This window comes from Mizuhopecten yessoensis, unplaced genomic scaffold (genome assembly GCF_002113885.1).
Source record: "Mizuhopecten yessoensis strain PY_sf001 unplaced genomic scaffold, ASM211388v2 scaffold10033, whole genome shotgun sequence".
NCBI lineage: Eukaryota > Metazoa > Mollusca > Bivalvia > Pectinida > Pectinidae > Mizuhopecten > Mizuhopecten yessoensis.
In genome coordinates, this window is record NW_018408345.1 from 285,727 (window position 1) to 292,520 (window position 6,794).

A 6,794-nucleotide genomic window follows, 5' to 3' on the forward strand; every position below is an offset into this window, starting at 1 on the left:
AAGATACTTCGGAATTGTGTTTCCTGTGTAAGGTACTTCGGAATGGTGTTTCCTGGGTAAGATATTTCGGAATGGTATTTCCTGTGTAAGGTCATTCGGAACGTTGTTTCCGGGGTAAGGTTATTCGGAATGATATTTCCTGGGTAAAGTATTTCGGAATGGTGTTTCCTAGTTAAGATACTTCGCAATGGTGTTGTCTGTGTAAGGTACTTCGCAATGGTGTTTCCTGTGTAAGGTACTACGGAATGGTGTTTCCTGTGTAAGGTACTTCGCAATGGTGTTTCCTGAACTACCTGTGGTCCCTGCCATGACATATCACGTGACCTGTAGCTAATTAGGTCACCAAAGATCACAGACAGAGAATAGGTATCTGACTACGGTAAACTTTTAAATGTTACAGTTGGATTAAGGATGTGACCATACCATAAGTATTTTAATGTGTCATTAATTATCATAAGCATGCAATTTTGCATAGATATCATATGATGATATTTAACTTGTAAAGGTTTCATATTTATCCCACAGTGCATTTTTACTTTAAAAAACACACTTTTTCTTGTGTGATGGAGTATAAGGACTAAAGTACATCTCCTTGCTGATCGCCAAATATTTCCTTACAATACCAGTCTATATGAATGTATGTAGATTAAACAGGCTAAGTAGAGTGTTAAGTTTAAACTGTATTTATTTCTTGTAAAATACAATACATTATATTCCCAATACATAATCGGCAACTATTCGGAAACAAGTACTAAGTAGAGTGTTTATAGTAGTCAGAGGTGTGTATGACATGCTAGGCTGACCTATATCACTTGCTATCTTTCACAAGCATCTTTCGTAAATAATGCAACTTTAATATATAATATTTGGTGATGAGTTTAAATGGGATAAGTATGAAACTTTCACATATTAAATATCCTCATATAACTAATATCTATACCAAGTCGCATGCTTATCCCAAAATGCCTCAATCAGCGCATTTTAAAACATTGGCAACAAGCCGAACAATTGATGAAAACAATGAAATGGGTTAACTTAAACGATTAAAACAGATACAGGAGACGTTAAATAGCATTATCTTATACCTATAACATACAAAGTGTGGCCTGCACCTTTTAAGTCACTTAAGACAGAGGGGTATTTGAAATTGCCAAGTTTGAGATGTGTCCAGAAGCCATAACTATAAAACAAAAGGACAGTGTGTAGTGAATATGCATTTTATGTAAATGTACTCAAATGAGTAAAGTTGTGAATTTCAACATAAACATAAATTAAAAAGAAAAATTATCGAAAAAACAAAACACTTTTCTTTTGGAAATTACCTTAAAGTATATAAACAATATTTAAGCGACGATTAAATTTCTGTCGTTTTTCATTCTTTTATACAAGATATATGCCTGTTTAATTTAGACGTGTTTTAAAAAAGCAGAAATGGTATATAACAGCAAATGGTATATGTGATTTACTCTACCCGGTTTGGTACTTCAAAACCAACTTTCGGTCAAGCTTTTTTCTTAGTTTTTGCCTATGTTTTACAATAGGACATCTTTGAACAAATTAAAGAGGTGAAAGTCCGGATATACCGGGGCCCAAAAGAGGGCCATATAGAAACTCATCCTTTACGTCCGCAAAGTTTGTGAAAATAATGACATCTACACATACATGCATGGCCTTGGTAGATACAAGGAGTAAAACCTGTTGGTGGAAACGAATTTTCGAAAATATGTGGAATGAAAAGGAGAAAGCCAGTAAGCACGGGACGTGACGAACTGTTGAATAGCTGAAAGTATGGAATAGTGCCAGAATATCACTGCGCTGGCTGTGCTGGATGGTTCCATTTTCATGACAAATTTTAGAATCAACTTTAATTTGTACATAAAAGTAAGAGTGAATGTGTACATTATATGTTGAATATTGAGGATGTACATATATAAACTGCAATTAATAAGTAATACTCTCTCTCTCTCTCTCTCTCTCTCTCTCTCTCTCTCTCTCTCTCTCTCTCTCTCTCTCTCTCAATAATAGATAAATATAGTAATTCAAACTATGAAAGCCATCTAACGATGTGTATATACAATTATTTATCTTATAAGGAAAGGGCGTTCATAATGTTCATGTAACTTGTGCCCAATCCTTTTGCATTTTTTGTTTGCAATAAAATATGGTCAAACTAACCTGTTAGAACCAAACGTTCTGTTGAGATGATGACGCGGTGCTTTAGAATTAATGAGAAGGGTACTATACCTTAGCCCTTATCATGGTACATGTATTTAGCCAGCAGCTGCTGAAATATATTGATATACAACATCTGATGTAGCGCCCTATCTACAAAATGTAGCTAAAATGAGCCGCTCTAAAGCGCTTTGCAGTGCATTGATATACAGTTTATACAATCAATACAATTAACATACATATTTTGAGGAATTCGCAGAAGCTGCCTTATCAGGCGTTAACTACCACAGGGACCTGAGAATTTGTTACACCTATATTTGGACATATATATGTTCAGAGTAATTTTACACGTTTGGGGGGTTTAGATCGATTTTCGGTAAAAAAATAAAACAAAAAACAAAAAAAAACGCCACCCCCAATTATCATATAAAATCTATCTAAACCCCCCAAATGTTTAAAATTACTCTAAAAACCTTGGTTTAGGTCCAAATATAGCTGTAACAAACTATCAGGTACCTGTGCTAATTTCTAGTCCTTTGCCACCTGGCTAATATCTCCTAGCTTTGTGTGTATGTCTGCGTGTGTGCTGGAGATGTATTGCTAGACAGTTTGTGAAAGAAATACCAGTTAAAACAGGTGAATGTCTTCAGGCCCTTTATATCTCTTGTAATTATACTACATCCAACCAGAAAACAAATGAACATGGCAATACTTTTAAAGGTTTTGAAATTTTGACATTATGCTTTTCTGCTATACAGTTATTATAGACATAATAATATAATGTTAATATATCGCTGAAACACACGCACGTCCTTTACAAAAGAGTTCAAAAATAATATTCCAGTTCATAACAGTATTATTTTATTTTATGAACGACAAAAAACAGTTCCTAGGAGACAAAGAAGACGATTTTTGTTCACTTTAAGACGAAATCTTTAAGCACATCGACGGAAGGGAGACAACTGCTTGTAGATTGCACGTTTAAATATTATCACAAAACAATAGTATTTGGTTACAAGTACCGTGGAATGTATAATTCTGAGGAAAGGGGAATATTCGGACTGATAAAGAGAACGGATTCTTCGTTGTGTGTCTTAGATAATGAAGAAGATGAATTTCATTTTGTTCTAAAACATCCATTTTGCCGATTTGCGCAAGGCATTTATCAAACCTATTACCACATCACAGACGAACAAGTATGTATACATCGTATGTCCTTATTATAAAAGTTTATTTCTTAGCGGTCAAGACTCATGTACATGTAATTATTCCTGCCCATAAGAAACGTGTTTTAAATGACCCTAATCACTTTAGAGGTATCAGTTTAATCAGCTGTCTTTGTAAACTTTTTACCTCTGTACTAAATAAACATATTTTAGATGTGTGTAGAAAATATGACCTTATTACTGATGCGCAATTCGGATTTCGTCCAGAACTTAGTACGATTGATGCAATTATCGCATAACATTCTATTATAACGAAAACTTTATCTTCGAAGAAACGTTTGTGTTGTTGCTTTCTGGACTTTCGCAAAGCGTTTGATTTTGTTGATAGATTAAGCTTATGGCGTAAGCTGACTAAGCTTGGTATTCGAGGGAAAATGTTATCTGTCATTAAGTCATTTTACAAATCAGTTAAATCCTGTGTATCAATTAACGGTAAATGTTCTATTTATTTTGAGTACAATGTTGGATTAATGCAAGGGGAAATAGTATCTCCTTTATTGTTCTCAGTTTTTGTTAATGATTTTGAAACCTCGTTTATTGAAAATGGTGCGACAGACTATGACTTTGGTGAATTAAGTTTGTTTCTGTTAATGTATGCGGATGGCTTAGTAATGTTTTTCGAAACAATTGAAGGTTTACAGAGCCTTTTAGATGGAAATTAACAGTTAACACTGAGAAAACCAAAATAGTTGTATTTAGAAACGGAGGTCGTATACGAGATAGAGAAAGATGGATGTATAATGGTTTGGAGGCGGAAGTTGTAGATGTGTTCAGCTACCTAGGAGTAAAACTCAAATTCAATAATAGATTCAATCATATACAGAAACAGTTATCTGACCAAGGACAAAAGGCCATGTATGCTCTTTTTTCAAGCTCTTCTAACTTGAGCCTAGACTGTACAACGTTATTGCATTTATTTGATACGTATGTTTGCAGTAGATTGCATTATGCATGTGAGGTTTTGGGATCTACAAAAGGTACGGATATTGAGAGGTTACACTTACACTTTTGTAAGAAGATTTTAAAAGTTAAGAAGTCGACTTGCAATGCAATGGTTTATTTTGAATTAGGTCGACATCCTTTGGAATATATAAGAAAATTCAGAATGGCAAAATATTGGTTAAAACTAATGGATTCGAAAAATTGTATTTTGCAAACTGCGTATTCCTTTTTAAGTAGTAGCAATACAGGCAATTGCTTTAACTAGATTAATTTTGTCAAACATTATCTTGTTTCTCTCGGATTCGCAGATGTATGGACAAATTACTATTCATATAACCATAAAAGTATTTTGTATATGATAAAGCAAAGAATATTTAATCAAAGTCGATAATATCTGAGAGGGCTATCAGAAGCCTCACCTAAATGTATTTTATATAAGCACTTAGCAAATCACCATATTCTTCAAAACTATTTGACAAAGTACATGTATATTCCTATGAAATACCGAATCTGTTTATCTAAACTTCGTCTTTCTGCACATAATTTAGCTATTGAGACTGGTAGATACAATAACACAACGAGAGAACAAAGATACTGTATGAGCTGCAATTCAGATATAGAAGACGAATATCATTTTATTTCGATATGCAGAAATTATCATATTCTGAGAGTAAAATACATAAAACCATGTTACTGGCGAAATCCTTCAATGTATAAACTTGTACAGTTGTCAGTGTTGACAATATCAGCGATCTTCGTAAACTTGCTAGATATATTTTTGAGGCAAATAAGGCACAGTGACGTAAACATGCATATCAATATAATTTATATAAATGTCTATGTATGTATTATTGACATTTGTATCATTACGGATTACATGATGTTGTTGTTAATGTCAGATGATGTTGAAAATGTTGATGATGATGATGTTGATGATGATGATGATGATGATGTTGATAAAATGCGTGTATGTGTATTGTGTATTTCTTACTGTCATGATCTGTATAGCTGTAATAAATAAAATTGAACATGAACTTGGAAGTGAAGTGGAAGTAAGGAACGGAGAAAGATAAAGAAAAAGGAGGACAAACGGGACGAATGAAAAATGAAAGAAGAAGGAATGCTGGGTAGGAATAAAAAGCACACACCCATAAAACCAATTTTACATCAGTGTAGATATATACCTATCACAGTTGACGATAAACTTGCATACAGCTCAGCTTTCTTAATTATAGGGTGGAGAAGAAGGCGTCAAAAAGCCATCGTCACAAACTATACAGAACGACGCGTACGGCCTCGTGACATCTTTGTTACTCTTGTCCAATTTTCTCGTACCGGGTTCACTTTTTATTTGACTTTTCTTTTGAAATTGTCAAAAATGAAAACAAAAAACACACATTCTTTGTCAGGGTGTTATTCATGATCGCAGCTAGCTTCCCGGTCCTAGGTTTATCTTTAAATCACTCTTTTTACTGTGTTCAACCAGAATTGATTAGGTAGACCGTAAAAAGTCGGCCCTGTGGGGTTTTTATTTGTTCACATGCTACAATAAATACCCGTAATTTAATTGGACGTCAGACTAGCCATTAATACCGACAGTTATCATAAGCAATTCCATGTAAACTCTGACAACTGTCATCAAGAGACAGCTACATGTATGACAAATTTTACAAAATTCTTTGTATAGAAATATTAAAAGGATATTAAAGTTTATTAAATTGAAATATAAAATGAGGAAATTTTATGCTGACGTGAAAAGGTCTTTCGTGTTTTTAAAAGAAATGACACATCTATTGGTTCTTTTTAATCTATTAGTTCTTTTTAATATCGAAAACGCAAACTCGTAAATAGATGTTGTGCAGGTAATTTTGTTCATTTTAGATATTGTATTTCTATGTTGACAATAGACAATAAACTGTTGGACTTAATTTCCAAAATTCTGTCAGTGTCAGAGATCGTGATATGTCAATATAGTCATTATTTGTATATGTTTTGATGTGTAGATGGATTTACAACCTAACAGATAAGACACGTCACGTGCGCTGGTACTATTTCTTTTGAGGTGCCGACACTCAGGTATAACAAAATGGCAACCAGCCATTACTGCAACAGTAAATTTTCAGTTGTTTATTGGTGCAAAATTTTAAAAATCTTATCTTTTTCATGTCTGAGTGGTATGTCTTTGACGATTCAGTAATAAATCTTAATTTATTTTCACATCGGACACTGTAGTCGTAAAAGTTTACATTCGGACACAGTTCACAAACCATCTTTCGATTTTATCCTCAACTTGCAGTTATAGATGTGCTGTGAAGCGTTAACGCTGATCACTCGTAAATATATCACAGACAACAGCAGACAATGTCACTGACAGTATTTATATCGCCTACCGGGCACACGTAACACTGTGTCTGGAGATGGTTATCACAAAGGTGAGTAAAGTCGCCACAGAAA